Raw genomic sequence first — 18,008 nt, 5'->3', positions numbered from 1 at the left:
AAATAGATAGGGAATAAAGGAACTTCTTGCTTTGGCCTACCTACCTAGTTCCCAGTAAAAGACACAGAACCAGCCAGTTGCAGGAAATTTGTAAAATAATCAAAGAAATATGAAACTAATAGAAGACAATGAATACACCTTAAGCTTAGACCCATTTCAACTTCAGGTAGCTTTTGTCTCACTAACATCCCTTTCCCAGTTTAGTTAAAGCAAAGTTTTTGAATTCTAAGTGTTACTAAGGGTTGCCAGTGTCACTTATTAGAAGGGGTGGAAAAGGAGTTGTACTGTTGTTCTCGGCTTTGAGTAGCCATTTCTATGATCCTGGTATGCTAATCTTTGCTGATGTTATGCCAGTGCAATGTAGTTCTGAGGTTATGCACTTCCAACAGCAACCCAGGGAACAAAACGATAGCAGTAGATAAATGGGATAATGCAGCAATGCCAGTCACAACTCCAGCAGGATGCTTGGCAAATGCCACTGCCACTCCTCTTCACACATCATGGAGTGCCAAGTTTGAAGTCAGATGGAGTCAGACCAGGGGATCCATGATAACAGAGCACTGCTCCAGAGGAAACCTGTACAGCCCTGCTTGAAGAGAGCTTGCAGAGACAGACTGCTTGCAGAGACACACTGGGACCATTTCAGGTTGGGAAAATGGTCCACACCAGCAATGGTCTTACATGTGGGGAGCTTATTAGGCAGCACACAGTCAAAGGCGTGGGGTGGGGGGGATGGCGCCCAGGGTAAAATGGTGTCCAGGCCCAGCCCCACACAGGGCCATGCCCCCTCCTCTCCCACCCCACCCCCACTTACCTTAGTTCAGCCGGCTACAAAGACCAGCCAGCTGAAAAAGCAGCCTGGCTGGGCTGCCGGCTAAACTAAGTGAGGGGGGGGGGCAGGGTAGAAGGGGTCAGGGGGGCATGGGGGCAGGGCCGTGTCCCCCCGTCCCCCACACTTACCTTAGTTCAGCTGGCTACTCTGGGCAACGGGGCGGGGCTGGTGTGGTGGGGTTAGCCAAGTGTGCCCAGCAGCGGGCAAGGGCAGTGATTTTCCATCCCCATGTGATCCCAATGGCATGCGGCTGGGGCATGGCGCCCCCACCTTGTGTCAGCTCTGCAACTGCACACAGTAATAGCAGCTCAGTACACATCACCTGCCACACACCATAGACAATCAGATAATGATAAAAGCCAACTGTGAAGAGATTTTTGAGTTAAAAAAGCCTGCAGATGCTTTGTCTCCCTCCATGCTGTTTTCCTACCTTTTTGCAGCATGATAAAAAGGACATGGAACATCCTTCTCTCTGATCCTCTCTGCTGCTGATGGAGTGAAGTAAAGTCACCCAACATAAGTAAAGACACCATAGTGGGCAGAATGGAGGGATGTGACCACTCAAATAACAGTTACAGGTAAGTGCAACCTTGCTTTCTTCATCAAAATCTTCATCATACTCTAACCTGTGCAGCCCCACAGGGGACAGTAGAAAGCTAACTTATCAAGCCGAAAGAGGCAGGTGTGAGCTCTTAATTGAATAGAGACTGAAGTACTGCACTTTCTATTGCCACATCTCTCATGGCAACTATATCCATAGAACAGTATTCAGATTAGCCTGTGCACTCCCGCACACACCAGCTGGGTGACCTTGGGCTAGTCACAGTTCTTCAGAGCTCTCTCAGCCCCACCCACCTCACAGGGTGTTTGTTGTGGGGGGGTAGGGGAAGGGAAAGGAGATTGTCAGCCCCTTTGAATCTCCTACAGGAGAAAAAGGGGGGATATAAATCTAAACTCTTTTTCTCTTCTTCAAAGGTGCAAAATGATAAGCATGTTGATGTCATGCTGATACAGTCTATAGAGAGACCACTGTGAAATGCAACAGAAATGGACTGAGCTTGAATAGAGTGAATGTGAAGCTGCAGAGGACAATCAAGTTGTGTTAGTTTGTAACATGGCTTAATGCAAGCAACTATCCATCTAGAAACGAATTGAGCAAACAGGATTTTACCCAACTTATGGCTCATAAGGTTTTTCCCTGTCTGAATAGAGAGTGGAGAGCCTGCTATTGCCATTCTGCGATCTGCACATAACACTAGGTGATACTGTAGTTCTGCTGAACCTTAGAGGTTTCCTTAGGGAGGAATTGGAGCAAGGTCCAAATAATTACTCTTCCACTGAAGATCTTGAGCAAAGGAGGGTCATGCTTTAGCACCTGGAGTTCACTAATCCTTCTGGATGATGTGATGGCAACCAGGGATATTGTCTTCAAGTGGCCATGGGCTCAAACGGCTTGCCTATGAGTTTTAACAGTACAAGTGGTGGGCTCCACTGAGGAACTGGTGGTTCTTTTAATAATCATTTGGACTCTCTTTGGGTGAATAGTAATTTCCTATGGATTTGGAAGCAGGCTATGGTTGCTAAATGGACCCTAATAAAGGTGGATGAAAGTTCCCTTTAACCAAGCTTAGAAGGAACTCAAAGACCTTCTCTAGGGGACATTAGACAGGTCCAGGTCTTGACTTTTGGACCATGAACAGAAGCATTTCCATTTGAGGGAGAGGATCATCAAGTGGATTGTTTCTTGATATTCAGCAGGTCATGCTTCACTGACTCAGAAAAATCGTGTTTGGTCATTTAATGTGCCACACCACACCGTCATATATGTGTTGCCAGTGTTTGGGTGCAGTAGTGGCCCTTGGAGAGGGAAGTAGTTCTCCTGAGGGCTCTAGTTATTATGGAGTCTAGAATAGCACCTATTTGGACATTTTTTGTGTTGACTTGTAGGTGCAGCACTTTAAATACTTTCAATATGAGGTATTGATCTGTATATCAGCCATGATCAGCCAGTCATTGAAGCATGGGTAGACTTTTTGCCCCAGCTGTTGGAAATATGCCTCTACCACCTTGGTGAATATCCTGGGTGCTGTGGCTAGCCCAGGGGTAGGGAACCTGCGGCTCTCCAGATGTTCAGGAACTACAATTCCCATCAGCCCCTACCAGCATAGCCAATTGGCCTTGCTGACAGAGGCTGATGGGAATTGTAGTTCCTGAACATCTGGAGAGCCGCAGGTTCCCTACCCCTGGGCTAGCCTGAAAGGTAGAACCCTGTGTTAGAAATGGCACAAACTGCATTTGCAGTGGAGATACTTCTCGTGGTCTGGCCTTGTTTTCATATGCAAGTATGCATCTAGCAAATCCACAGTTACAAACCATATGACCATATGTAATAGAGAAAAGACATTTGAGATCAATAATGTAACGGTGAGTGAGCTGGGAGAGAGATAAGCTCTATTGCAGGCTTTTTTCGACACTCATTGATCTTATGAGATGTCCTGCCAAGTCAGCTGATGAAAATCTTGTTTCCCGTTAGCAAGTATTCTGAGTGCACAGAGTGATTGTCAAAAGCTCTGCCTTGTGACATCTGGTCTTGCCTCTAGAAATGGGAAACTTTCTCCTTTTTGGAGATTTTCTGGGTAATGAATAGGGAGGCCTGCTGCGATAAGGAGGGCAAGGAGCATGGTGACTTCTTTCTCTACAAGCAGGCTAGTATGGCTTGTAAGAGGGCCTAGGCCTTGGATTAGGAGGTGTCAAAGGGATTATCCTCAAGGATAATCTTAGAAATAAGATAATCCTTCCTCATTTAAGTGAGCACTTCACGGGGCTTGGTGCTGAAAAGGTGTCTGCCCGCTAAGGGTAGGCTCTTGATTCTGATGTGCTTCTCCAGAGCTAATGTGATGGATCTTAGTCAGGCAGAGTGAGATCACTGTGGTGAGGTTGCAGGCTGCACAGTAAACTGAGTGCTTTGGTGAGGAGATCTATTGTTCAGACAACTTCAATTCTTCCAAGGCCAGGAGTTTCACCAACTTGCCCTTGCAATTTAGATGCATCTTCAGGTAGGGAGCAATGCCATCCAGTACGAAGAGCGGGCAACGAGCCATTATGCTCTGATAATTGGTGATCTTGAATCCATGGGTAGAGGAGGAATATATCTTTCTGTAATCCAGCTGATGGCTCTCCTCATCAATTGGGGCAAAGTGTTGAGTGCACCAGTTCTTCCCTTGGATGAAGTCTGTGGTGGAGGAGTTCACTGTGGGTTGCTGAAAGAGGAATGGAAATTATTCCTACTTTGTTCTATGTTGGTTCTCAATTTGCCCAGTGGAAGATGGTATGGAATCAGTTTGAAACTGAGATCCAGTTGTGACCCATCTATCTGGCAGCCTATCATTACAGGAAAGATGACTGGGCTTGTGGTCCTCAGATGCATGGCTGGATCTGTTGCACTGGAGGGACACAAGGCATATTGATTTTGAGGGATCTTGCCATTCAAATAAGTCATAAGTATGCAGGTCTTGGAGAGTAAATGGACTGTTTCAGGATGGCAATGTAGGGTGAAGGTTTGGAGGCTTAGTTATTGCAACAGACTGCATTGTGGACTGGTTTGATGGACAATCTGTGCAGAACTGAGTCCTTTGGATTGAAAGTGGTCAGTGTGAAAGACAGTATATTTGACTTGGAGGATTTATAGAAATGCTTATGTTTGTGTCGAGCCTTCTTTGAAGACCTATGCTTCAGAGATGCTGGGAAATACTGGGAACCTTGATGTGGGTCTTAGATGGAACTGAGATGGAACTTAGGTGTTTGTAGTTCTTTAACAAATATTTGACATTCCAAATCCAAACACATACACACACAAAGTTGCCCTTCTCCCACTTTTGGAGGTTTCCAAGGCAACAGGTTGGTGATGGGCAGGAGGGAATTATATATTTCTATCAGGCAAAAGGGGAGCACATTGGAGGGAGCTGTAATGTTCTGTTTGTCCAATCGGGGCAGTTATTTTATAGGGTTGTTTGGCTTCAAATTATTTCAGATTCTTCTATACTTGGGCAAACATGTCACGAGGGTAGCTAGACTCCATTACAGAGAGAGTTTTCTGGAATGTGCACTGCTAAGCTTGGCTTTAGCTGCTGCTCTGAGCCTTTGGAGGTCTGCTGCTGCTTGTGAATCATCTGGGACTGGAGCTGATTGAATTAATTCCTTGTAAATTTTTGGCATTTTGGCAATAACACCCTTAGGAAAAGAACTTGAGGGCTCCAATGGAAGGAAGGTCACACATACAGTTATAAAAAAATCCACAAAATATTTATGTGTTGATGTCTGTATGAATAGAACAGGAATTAACAGAGGCAGGCCAAAAACATTACAACAGTGAGCTCAATGCACACCATTCAAAGCTGTGTAATATCTCCATGCGCAGTAGCATTGCAGTGGGAGGCAAGAGATAATCATTTGAGTGCTGCCCTGGAGAGAGGCTGAGGTTATCACAACACAAGTGATTGCTCACACGGACAAGATTTTTAAAAAAACCCTATTCATTAATAATAATATGATTCATTAACGCTGTGTCCCCTGTGGGAACATCTCTATTTTGGAACCTGGGAACCTGCTAGGGGGTCTTAATTTTACAGTAGATATTTATTATCAACGTTTTAACTATTTTAGGTGCCAATTATTAGACTAGAATTTTATTGTTTATTATTATGTAATTTGATTATTGTTGTTCACTTCTCTGAGCTCAATTTGCCAGGGTAGGGCAGGATAGAAATCCAAATAAAGTTAAAAATACACATTTTCTAAAGCATTCTTAACATTACTTAGGAAAGAAGACTGGATTTAATGAAACTGAATATTAAAGCCGGCAAGTGATTTTGCTAGTTTTCAAAATGCAAGATGCACTTAAATCCAGTAGAGGGAGCCCAAATAATGTGAAATAACAGGAAATACTTTCCTTCAAAATAACTACAACAAATGCTGCTAAATTTCAGATGAACAGAAGTGTAATTCTAGTACATCAAAAACTAAATTTATGGTACCTTATGGACTAATAAATTACCTATTTATCAATATTTTCAGGTTAAACATGGAATACAAGCTATACTTACAAGGCACAATATATTTAGGACTTTGGCAGTCTGATCCTGAGTCCTGGGCTGCCAGGGGTTGCACTGCTGCAACCAGAGGCATAGCTGGGGAAAATGGAGCCCGGGACAAACATCTGAGTTTTGCACGCCCCCCCCCCCCACCATATGGGCGGCCACCCTCCCCCACCACGACCAAACAACGTTTTTTGCACCAGATCATCTCAAAGTTACCATCACATTATAGAACAGTGGTGGCGAACCTTTGGCACTCCAGATGTTATGGACTACAATTCCCATCAGCCCCTGCCAGCATGGCCAATTGGCCATGCTGGCAGGGGCTGATGGGAATTGTAGTCCATAACATCTGGAGTGCCAAAGGTTCGCCACCACGGTTATAGAACATGCCCCAACACACAAATCTGAACACCAGGGCTGCCTAGTTTAAACAACATTGAAAGTGATGCTATTTTTTGAAGGGGGGAATTCATCCTGAAACAGCATCACTTTTAATGTTGTTTAAACTAGAGAGCCCAGATTCTCCTTTTAAATCCACCTTACAGGGAGACTCTGGGCTCCCTAGTTTAAACAACACTGAAAGAAATGCTGTTGGGGGGATCCATCCTGGAATAGCATAATTTTCTATGTTGTTTAAACTAGGGAGCCCAGATTCTCCTTTTAAATCCCTCTTAAAGGGAGAATCTACCCCAAAACAGGATCATTTTCAATATTGTTTTAACTAGGAAACCCAGATTCACCTTAAAGGGAGACTCTGGGCTTTCTAGTTTAAACAACATTGAAAGTGATGCTGTTTCAGGGTAGATTCCCCTTCCACCCCTCAAACAGCATCACTTTCAATGTTGGTTGTGGATTTTCCAGGCTGCATGGCCCTGGTCTGGTAGATCTTGTTCCTAATGTTTTGCCTGCATCTGTGGCTGGTATCTTTTTTTAAAAAAATTTTTATTGATATTTTGGATCATTTCTTGTTTATGCTTTACAACATTTTATTACATCCTCCATATCCTTTTACCCCTTTTTCCCACCCCAACCCCCCGTTTTCTTCCTTCTGTTCTTCAAATGTGCAGCAGCAGGTTCATTCTTTCTGTTCTTCTTTCCCAGTTTCCTTCTGTGATTCCAACTTCATTTAGCCAGTCTATGAATTCAGTCCAGATCCACAGCATGGCCTTTTTCTTTTCTTGCCATATTTGGTTTCTTGTCATTATTTCAAAAATTTCTAATTGTATTTGTTCCCATATATATTCCATCCATTTCTGTATAGTCCAGATACTTTTATCTTTCCAACCCAATGCTTTTAATGCTTGGGCTAACCTGATCATAAATTTGAATAACATTCTCTTTCTTTGTTCTATTATTCCATAATCCATTATACCGATAAATAATAGAGCTATACTTATCCTTATTTTTACTTTTACATATTTTCAATATATGATATAACATGTTTACACAATTGTTTAACCTCTGGACATTCCAACCACATATGAATATAAATTACACTTTTTTTCACCACAATGCCAATACTTTGGGCTGAATCCTCTTATATGCCAGTTGTTTCGGTGTTCTATACCATTTTAACATTAGTTTCTTCTCTAATAGTGACTGGCATCTTCAGAGGTGTATCACAGAAAGAAGTCTGTTTTGCACTGTGTCCAGACTTCTCTTATAACAGACTTCTCTCTGTGATACACCTCTGACGATGCCAGCCACAGATGCAGGCGAAATGTCAGGAACAAGATCTACCAGACCATGGCCACACAGCCTGTAAAACCCACAACAACCAGTTGAATCTAGTCGTGAAAGCCTTCAACAGTACTTTCAGTGTTTTTTAATCTAGGGAGCCCAGATTCTCCCTTTAAATCCATTCCAAAGGGGGTGGATTTAAAGAAAGAACCTGGGAATAATTTGAGGGTGCCTGTCAGGGGAGCAATGTTTAAGATAACAGTACCAACATTTTAGGCTATCTTTAGGAGACTCTCTGATACCACCCAGGTTTTGTGAAGCTTGGTTCAGGGGGTCCAAAGTTATGGACCCTCAAAAAGGTAGCCCCATTTACTGTTAGCTCCCATTGGAAACAATGGGGGATGGGGGCACCTCTTTTGGGGGTCCATAACTTTGGACCCTCTGAACCAAACTTCACCAAACTTTGCTGGTATCATCAGGAGTGCCACCTGACTATAGCCTGAGATGTTGGTGCTGCTAGCCCAGGGGTAGGGAACCTGCGGCTCTCCAGATGTTCAGGAACTACAATTCCCATCAGCCTCTGTCAGCATGGCCAATTGGCCTGTTAATAAACCCAAAAGGTTATTTAAGCCTATAAGTATTCAGAAATGAACAAAAGATACACTGTGATTATAAGCACAGAAAGGAAGAGAGATTTAGCCAAATCTATCCTACTGATAAATGGGAAAACTAGTTAGGAAAGTCTGTAACATATCCTAATGTGGGCATCAGAGAAGATCAGGTGAAATTGTATTTCCGGTGGCATTTTACCCCAGTTAATATGATGAAAATCTCTGGAGAATCAGAACTTTGTAAGTGTGATAAGATAGGAAGTATTCTGCTACATATGTGGTGGGAGTCTGAACTGATTCAAATATTTTGGAATGTAGTTCATAAAGACATAATGTACATTATAGGCTGCATGTATTTGATTATCCCTGTGACGTATTTGTTGACATAAGAAAAGAAGGCAGCATATGATTGGAATCTAACTATAGTATCTCGGCTGACATTAGCATAACTGTAGAAACAACAAACAATTCCAGGAAAAAAACTTAATATTGGTTATGAAGGTTTGGTTTGTAATGATGACTATGGACAAAATCATCACTTATAAACTTATATGGTACCAAAAAGTTGGACATATGATAGATTAATGAAGACTTGGTCTGCTTTTCTAAATATGGAGTCTAAGGGATTTCTCTTTTAAGGATCAGCACCCTGCAAAATTACAAAACCCTGGGCATGAGTCCTCACACCTCAGTCTTGGTAGCTGCCACCAGCCCCTTTTAACTAGCCAACCAGCCAGAAGCCAAGGGGCAAGCTTCCAATTCCTGGGATTAAAGTCTAGCAAGTCATCCCTGCAAGGTAGGTCACCTGTAGTGTGAGTGTCACAAAACAATTAACTTGGTAGGTGTAGACGTGTAGCCTAGGTACTGGAACTATACTGAAGCCACCTGAACACACACACACAAAATCACAAAATATGCTTAAATGAGTTTATTAAAATTGTTCAAAAGACAAGATGTAACCATTGTGTTCATAGTATCAATATAGCAACATTTGTAGCCACAAAGTCCAAGGATGTCAAGGAATTGTGATGGAAGGCACCAAGAGCATACTTCTCAAGTCCAAATGATGGATCAAGGAACCAAAGAAACAAAGGTACCAAGAAACACAAAAGCTAGGCTGAAAAGGCTATGCTTTACAGGCAAAGGATCTGAGGTAGTTCATTTAAACCATTTAACGTTTTTTTTAGTTGTTATCTGTACATTTGTTCTTTAGACCTAATGGTGGGTTTGTGAGGTTGTTTGCTTTTGTATTTGAATTTGTTTTTGTAAATGTTTGGCTTGTTTGTGTGTGGGGACTGTGCTTGGTTTTATTGAAAAGCTATTTTATTTTGCTGTTCCCCCCTCCTCCCCCTTTTTTTCTTTGGGTCAGTTGGGGGAACGGGCTTTGTTCCTTAGCTTGCTTTCTATGCTTTTCTTTCTTTTATTTTGCTTTTGAGTTGCATAGGGGATTCTGGGTCTGTTTATTGTTGCCTTTGTTTTTCCTTTAATTTCTAGAGGGTTAGTTTGTGGGAGTTGTACTTTGGAAGTTACTAGTGTTGCTGCTGTGTACTTTGCGGTTAGTGGAGTTATTGTATTGTGTTACTGTTAGTTTCAGTTGAGCCATTTAATTGTTTAGATTTAATTGTTTAGATTCTGGTAGGATTTAATAAGAGTGTGATAGGAACTGGCTGAAAAAGCTCAAATAAAATTTCAGCAAAGGAATTGTGTTCCTCCCTAATTAGGCTAGTGCTAGGCAATTATGAAGAGGCTAGGTTGTTTGCCAAACAGTGATCAGCATAGATTAACTGTAAAACAGTTTTTTTGGGTGTCTCCTCTGAAGTTTCAAAACAGTTGAAGACAAATGGTATTAGAAAAAGAGTAATTTCTTATAGTTCCATTTTTCAGAAGGGAGCTCCTGAATTCTTGAAAAGAAATGAGGTGCTTATTTCAGATGAACCAGGAAAAGTTCAATTCAGTTTCTTCACATGTTTTTAAAAGTTTTCAAATTCCATCTTGAGGATTGTTTCAATTAAACCTGCCAGGGAAAGTTACTAGTTAGTTCACACAACACAAACACTAAAACAAGGTTTGGTTAGATGAATTTTTACAATACAAAAACTTAGTTTTTTGAGGAGAGGGTTCATAAAAAAGGTTTCAGAGTCTGTTATATTGTACTGCAGGTAGCTAGGTATCTAACTTAGTTCCTCTCCTGTTGTTAGAGTTGGCCTTCCAGTACCTCAACCTCTGGCTGGGGTGGTTCACTGAAGAGGCCCCACAAAGCCCTCTTCATTGAGGCTGCTGCTGGAGCTCCTGCCTGCAGAAATGCCTGCATGTTCTGGCACTGGGCAGGGGTCTGCTGCTCAGGCTGCCCCTCCTCCAGTTGTTGTTGAGACTCAGTAGAAGGAGAAGGAGCAGCATGAATTGTCTTTGTGGTGAGCTTGGAGGATGAGAGTGTTCTGGCTCTGAAGCTCTCCCCAGGGACCCAAAGGCTGCTGGAGGAGCTAGAGGAGGGACTGGGTACCCCAGCCTCTTGTCTGTTCCTCCCAAGTCCAACAGACCTTCTGAAGAAAGACAGGAGGGGGGCAAAGGTGGTGCAAGAGGAAGACATGGAGGTGCACCCCAAGGTGCCACCTTCTTAACCCCTTTTCTTTCAGGCATAAATTATGCTGGTGGAGGCTTGGAGACTGCTTGCATGGTAGTGTGCAAGCAGCCCCGAAGATCTGCCGATCTGGAGAGGCGGCTCCGCACAGAACCGCCTCTGGGTCATCCCCTCCACTGACCTTCCCGTCCAGCACTGCTCTGGAGGGCTGGAGGGACACGCCCACGCTGCCCTCTGACCTCCAGGGGTTGGAGGCCAATGTGGGCGTGTCCCTCCAGCCCTCCAGAGCAGCGCTGGATGGGAAGGTCAGCAGAGGGAACAGGGAAAGCAGCATCTTCCCGCCGGTGCTGTTTGCACTGCGCCGGCAGGAAGACGCTGCTTTTCCATAACCTCGCTCAACGAGCAAGGTTTGAAAGCGGCACCTTTGCATTGCTCAGGGGCAGCCAGGACGGCGCTGCTGCACAGCACCCTAGGGACTGCATTTTTTCCGTCCCTAGGGCACTGTTACTTGGCCGTGCGGAAGCGGCCAGTGTGTCTGCCCCAAGCTCTTCACAGGAGGTGGCTCCAGGGGTGCCCTCGGTAGCCAGTCAGCCAGCGTGGGTGCTCCCTCACCTCCATAGTGTGGAAGCACCTTGCTCACATCCTTTAGTGCTAACAGCAGTCCTGTGTTTCCAGAGGCAAAGTGGTTGATTAATCAGAAAAAGAGCCTGTAATTATGTGTATTAGTTGTGACATGCACTTTACATGGTATAGGAGGTAATCTCCTAAATTGTGACTTTCCCCTTTTGTCTTGAGTCACTGTCTCACCTTTCCAAGGAAGGGGAAAGTTCAAGTGTGGGTGAAAAGTCTGTTAGAAAGGGAGTTGCCCTTGTCTATTCAAACATAGGAGTGTAACCTGTCAGTCAATAAATAGCTCAGGATATGACTACTATGTTGGTTACTCATACTTACAAGGAATGAGCAAGACAGCAACTCCTTTGAAATACCACATTTCCTTTTTTAAAAAGTGAAACAATAATTTTTTCCAGCAGTCCCAAAATATATGATAATTCTATAGCATGAAGCATGTAGCCTGTGTTCCAGGCAGCTAAAATGTATCTGTTCCCATACTAATGCTTCAGTACCCCTATTCGTGCTTGTAATGTTAAATGTTATGTATTGTCTAGGGAAATGTAGCGATATGTGAAAGAAGCAGGTGTGAATATAATCATATAAGTACCATTTTATTATGTACAATATATAGTCATCCTTAGGGAAAACAGTACCTTCATTATATCTAGTCTGCATTTCTACTCAGATGCACATTACTTGTCCAAATTTTAGGTTATTCTGCTGTTCTGCAGTAGCCCACCCAATCACCCACAGATTATTACATTTTTCTTGGTTGATGTAGATTTTGCTTGCCATCCCAGTTTCAAATATGAAACTTGCAAAGATTAGGGGGTTTGCAGGAGGTAACCAGGGAGTGAGGTCAGGCAGCATGGAAGTTCCCTGAAGCCCCCCCCCCCCCCAGGTTGCCAGGCCCAGGCAGAGATGAACATCAAGGCTCATTTTCATGCATTGTGAGGCTGAACTGTGCATTAGTGTGCTAAACACAACTTTGCACAGAAATCTCAGTGCTGAAAAATGTGCCCATCATCCTTATCCAACTGACTGACACTGAACAGTTTCAATCCCTTCGTAAGACATTTGGACATATGATTGCTCAAGAGTGAACTTATCAAATGAATATACAGGTTATTGGTTCCATGGGTGAGAAATTAATGGTGTCATAACCTGTTCAGTGGATTACGATAAGAGGCAATGACTTGACCATAGCTTTCCGGAGACCTTCATAGCAGCCAGATTCTAGCCTTCCATGCCTTAAAAAATTTGCCTGAGGAGGTAAGCCCATTCATGCCTGTAATACTTTCCCCTTCCCAATCTGGCACACCAGCTCCATTTTCTCGGGTAATTGCTTCTTCACATCCACTTCTCTCACAAAATAAGCCTGTTAGATGTTCCAATAGATATGCCAGAATATACTGAATGCTGAAAAATTTCCAGGAGTGGTCTCAAAGTATGTTTTAAAGTTACATAAAATTCTTCTCCCCAGTGTAAATTGAATGGTTGATAGGTTTAATTTTTTAAAAATATAACATTTATTTTGATTAAAAAACATTGCTAAATTATCATATAATCATATAAAAAGCAAAATGATTGCATGTGTAAATAAGTGAGCAAGAATGATATAGAGGGATATGAATTTGTGACCAGATATAAAATAATTTAAATTGTTTTCTTGTATAAGACAAGAAGAGAGGCTTTCTTTGAAAATGAGACACTTGGAAAGTAAAGCATCTAAAAAATCCCAGCGTTCCCAGTTTTTCAGACTTAAGGAACTAAATCATTTGTTTACAGGGTGAGTTCCTGACCTTTAGATGTTATGGACATTTCATCATTTATTCTAATGATGTTGGAAACAGTAACATGAAATTGCTTGTAAGATAACTGCAATTTAAAATTGTTCTAAAATGTTTTGTATTATGGAATTGGTCAGCACAAGGATCTTTCTCAAGTTCTTTGAGAAAGATCCTTGTTCTGACCAATTCTGGGGGTAACTTTTTTATCAATCTAATTATGTACTGTAATGGACAGGAGGATTAAAAATGGAGGCATATCTTGATGTTGATGAGACTTACTCACCTTGTAAAATTTCAGACTGTCAACTATTTGTAGTGCCGTATCTTGGAAACACAGTGGTATGGAAATCAAATAGAGCTAGTAAACCAAGTGCTAACAGAATAGGGTGTGAGTGATTTCTGTGTCTGACATACAAGCAGACTTCAGCTCCTTTCCCACAATGTTGGCTAGCTTAGCAAAAGACATAAAATATGTTCTATGTCAAATGTTCTGGTTAGGTATTTCCTTCCAATGCCTCATTTTCCAGTTCTTTGGTGTGACCGTTCTTCCAAAAAACCTCCCTAATCCTTTCCATTTACATACATTCACAGCTTAGTTCGCACTCCAATTATCTAGTTTTTGCACTGGAATAACTGCAGGCAGACCTTAAATCTATTTAAAATATATCTGTTAATGAGGCAAAGAACCATAAATGCTACTAACTGTCCTAGGACTCTTACCTAGAAGTTGGTCCCATTTAACTCAGGACTGTGCTGAACTATACACACTGGATCTAAGGTCCAGGTCAAGGTGTAGCTTTTAACTACTGCATTAGTTAACACTTCTCATCTTACCCTTCTTGTTTCCAAAAGTAGAATTGGTCTTAGTTTATAATCTTATACAATGGATGCTTCTTAAGACTAACACTTGGAAGGCACAACAACAAAAAATGCCTCCACTCGCAAGAGGTCTATTCACTGACCTCGTATCAGAAGAACATTTTCTACTGCTTTGTCATGAATCTCCTGATAGCAACTGAATCAACACAACTACCAGTGAATCAGGGCTTTATCTGATTCTAAAAAAATATCTTTAATGAGCTGCTCCTCTTGGCAATACCATAAAATGATACAAAGGTGTTGGCTAGCCTTGTGAAGTACTTCTTAGTACCAGAAGCTTTGAAGGCCTAGGAGCTTCTAGTATTTTAGACTTTAATACGCCAAATATGAACTGATTTAATGTAGAGGTACTTTTTTTGCATAGTTGCTCTACCTGTGGCAACCTGATGTGATTCACTCCTGTCTTGAAGACATGTAAATTTACTTTGTGCTGTGAACAAAGTAACTATTATGATTTGCAAATGTATGTATATACTATTTTCCAAGCCACAATGCCTTCCAAAGCAGTTTACAGTTAAAACCACCAAGTTTTAATTTAAGCTGGTTGTTAAGATGCACAGTTCTTTCTATTCGTGAAAGAAGCTTGGCAAGTACTGCAGCTATAGGACCCTATAAAAGACTACACTGGAACTGTTAGTTGATACGGCTGACAGTGTGGGCACCTACAAGCTGCCAGCAGTTGCTGTTAGTTGGACCATCAGATGTTCCTGCCTGCTTATGGTTTAACTGGGTAGTACAGATTACCTTCAAACCACCTCTGCTTCTCACTTACCTTGAAAACCCCTTGTTGGGGTTGCCGTAAGTCCATTGCAACATGATAGAACTTTGCACATACACACTGATGACCTTACTCAACAGCCTAGTAGCTATTGAGGCCTGGTTGGACACTGAGAAGCTAGTATTGTCAGAAATTATGGTGAAGGAAAATGTGTCATGCCTCATGATGCTTGTGCCAGTTCATACAGTCTTCAGTTCCATTTTCACATGTACAAAGTGAAGATGTACAAGGTGCTGAACAATCAGTGGTAGGATCCAAAAATTTTAGTAACAGGTTCCCATGGTGGTGGGATTGAAACTGTGGCGTAGTGCCAATGGGGCTGGGCTGGGCACAACGGGGGCGTGGCCGGGCATTCCGGGGGCAGGGCATTCCTGGGTGGGGCTGTGGCAAGGACGCAGCTGCTGCGCCGGTCCTTGGGCGGGAAACGAATGCACACAGGTGCAGGCTGCCACGCACGCCGGTGCACCTCCTGCTAGACTGCTTCAAGTTCTGCGCGCTACTGCTGAGAGGAGGGGCGTAACTAAGGCAAAAATCACGTGGCTAATCACCAATTAGCAACCCCCTCTCAGCACACACAAATAATTAGTAACCTACTCTTGGGAACCTGTGAGAACCTGCTGGATCCTACCTCTGAGAACAATGGTGATATAGTGCAGACAGCCAAGGCTAACATTATTAGGCAAGGAATGTCCAACCTAAGCTTCTTATTTTGGAAGCTTGTCTGTTCATTTTGGAAGCTTGTCTGAAAACAGTCATAAAAAAACATACGGGAACCAAAAATGAATGGAATATGTGACATTGGCCTGGATTGTTGTACTTTGCTGAATTTTCTTCAGGGGAATTTTGTTCAGATCCTCCTACTGTGCAATGGCAGAAATTCTCCTGCTCCTCAGTACTGATAAGAAAGCTCAAACCACATAGAAACAAGAGAAATAACACAGTGAAGCAGGATCTTCATGCAGCGTTATCCCTGCTGCATAGCCAAATTTACAATGTAAAAATTGTGTTTCAGTTGACTCTTTCATATTTTAGGTTCAACAGATATTTTTCTTTGGAGTTGGTGGTGTGGTATTTGTCTGAAAAGGTTATTAGTTATTTGAATGAGCATTCAACAACAACAAAGGTTTAAAAGCATTTACTTTTTTAAAAAAGAAAGATTTCATGAAAAGGAGATAATTTTCTAGGTAGTAATACAGTATTATATACAAAATTCTTTTTCAAAAAATGTAGTACAGAAGAAACTATAAAACAAATATAAGTGTTTGTTTCTATTTGATGATCTCAGCAAATAATGAACAGTTGAGTATATAGTCTTAATACTTACAGGAATGTTTTTGGCCAGCAATGTTTTTAGATAATTCTTTACAATTTCTTTATGCCCTATTATTTTTCAGAGGATGTAAATAGAACAAATCATTTGCCCCATTTTAAAACTGCAAGTTGAAAAAGCGTGATTTGTACTATGCACTTTGTATGGGTATGACATTAATTTTGCTTTTTAATCAATATAATTAATGGTTAATATTTCAGGATACATTTTTTTCATTAATGTAAAATAGGAAGGGAAAAAAAGATGTATTTCACAAAGGGATTAACTTCAGCTTCTGAACATAAATTGTTATCTTCTCACTACTTTTCCCTCAACTCTTCTTTTCTTCCTTCCCAATCCAATCATTCCCATCCAGCTCTGGCTCTGGGAATTAATCACCAAGCAAATGGTAACCTGTAGTGTTAATTCCTACTATGCTGATCGCTTGTTGGGGACTGCTAGAGTTGTTACCTACACACAGCTTTCTAACTCAACAGGTGATGGACACCAACAAAGTTGAAAGCACTGGCCAGTTGTGCACACTGTTGTATACAAGGATTTTTGATTGGGAATGTAGCATCCGGCATAACCTGTAATTTGGAACCTGGGTGAGAATTTAAGTAAGGTCTTATTTACATCAAAAATTTAGGTAAGGTCTTATTTACACTTTATAGGCCAACAACAGAGTAACTCTAGCACAGATTGCACAGATCAGTCCAATACACTTTGACTCCAATTCAGCTGTTGTGGGTAACAAAATACTTAATGCAATCCCCAAAATAGCATATGGACACACATTCCTATCTGTATTGAGATTCAGTAGGAATATGCACTTTGATCCATACTCTACATTCTTTTTGGTTAGAATACACCTGCATGCAGATGTACATCCAGCCGCTGTATATTCATACCCATAGTTTGCATTTTGCTTTGTAATGGGAGCCATTGTCAGTTTACACACACATGCTTTCCCACATGTGCAGGACTCCTGTCACTGCCTGAGGCATTTGCTGGATCAAGGAAGTTAAGAATAAATCTTTACTGGTGTCTGTGAATTCCATGTCTAGAAAAGCAGACAAGGCACATTATAATTACAGTGAAATACTTCTAAGTAGTTTTTAAAGTGATATTCTTCCAACTCAAAATATAAAAAATCAGTTATAAATAAAAAATAAGCCCTTTATTAAGAACAATCTTTGGTTAAATTTTAAGCATGTTTAGACAATATTTGGTTAACATAATTCACTTCTACATAAAGAAATCGTAGGAAAATCATAGTAAAATTGAATTAATCAAAAATGTCGTATGGAAGTTAATATGTAACCTATGCCATGATTTTGGTTTCATTTTAAATTATTTTGCACAGAAAGATATTAAAATATAACAGTCTTGGGCATTTGATTTGGTAACAAAGCATACAGTAGGTTAGCATCTAATATATTGCCAGGTGTGGCAGACTGTGAATGAAGTTTTGTTTTGCTTCCTGTCAAATTGAACACATCCTTGCAACTTACATAACATCGATAATTCAGTGTACAATACTAGGCAGACTCTAAGCTAAAAATATACTGTATATATTTGCATTTGACTGCAAGTAATGGGCTTTTGCCCAGGTTGCAGCTGCATAGAGGATAATGAGAAGATGGAGGTAGTACACTGCCAGGAACACCCACCTGCCCCAAGCGGTTTCAGAAGGCTTCTGACTGTGCGTGTCGATTTACAAAATCAACTGAAGTGTATGGCAAAAGTGGGAGATTTGCTCAGGGTGCACATATGACTAGTTTTGATTGACTGGATCCAGATATGTTTGGGGCATCATTTTAGAAACAACAGGTTATATATA

Source organism: Sphaerodactylus townsendi, linkage group LG02 (assembly GCF_021028975.2).
Source record: "Sphaerodactylus townsendi isolate TG3544 linkage group LG02, MPM_Stown_v2.3, whole genome shotgun sequence".
Taxonomy (NCBI): Eukaryota; Metazoa; Chordata; class Lepidosauria; order Squamata; family Sphaerodactylidae; genus Sphaerodactylus; species Sphaerodactylus townsendi.
The sequence above is the reverse complement of the archived record's forward strand: the minus strand, read 5'-3'. Positions refer to the sequence as shown.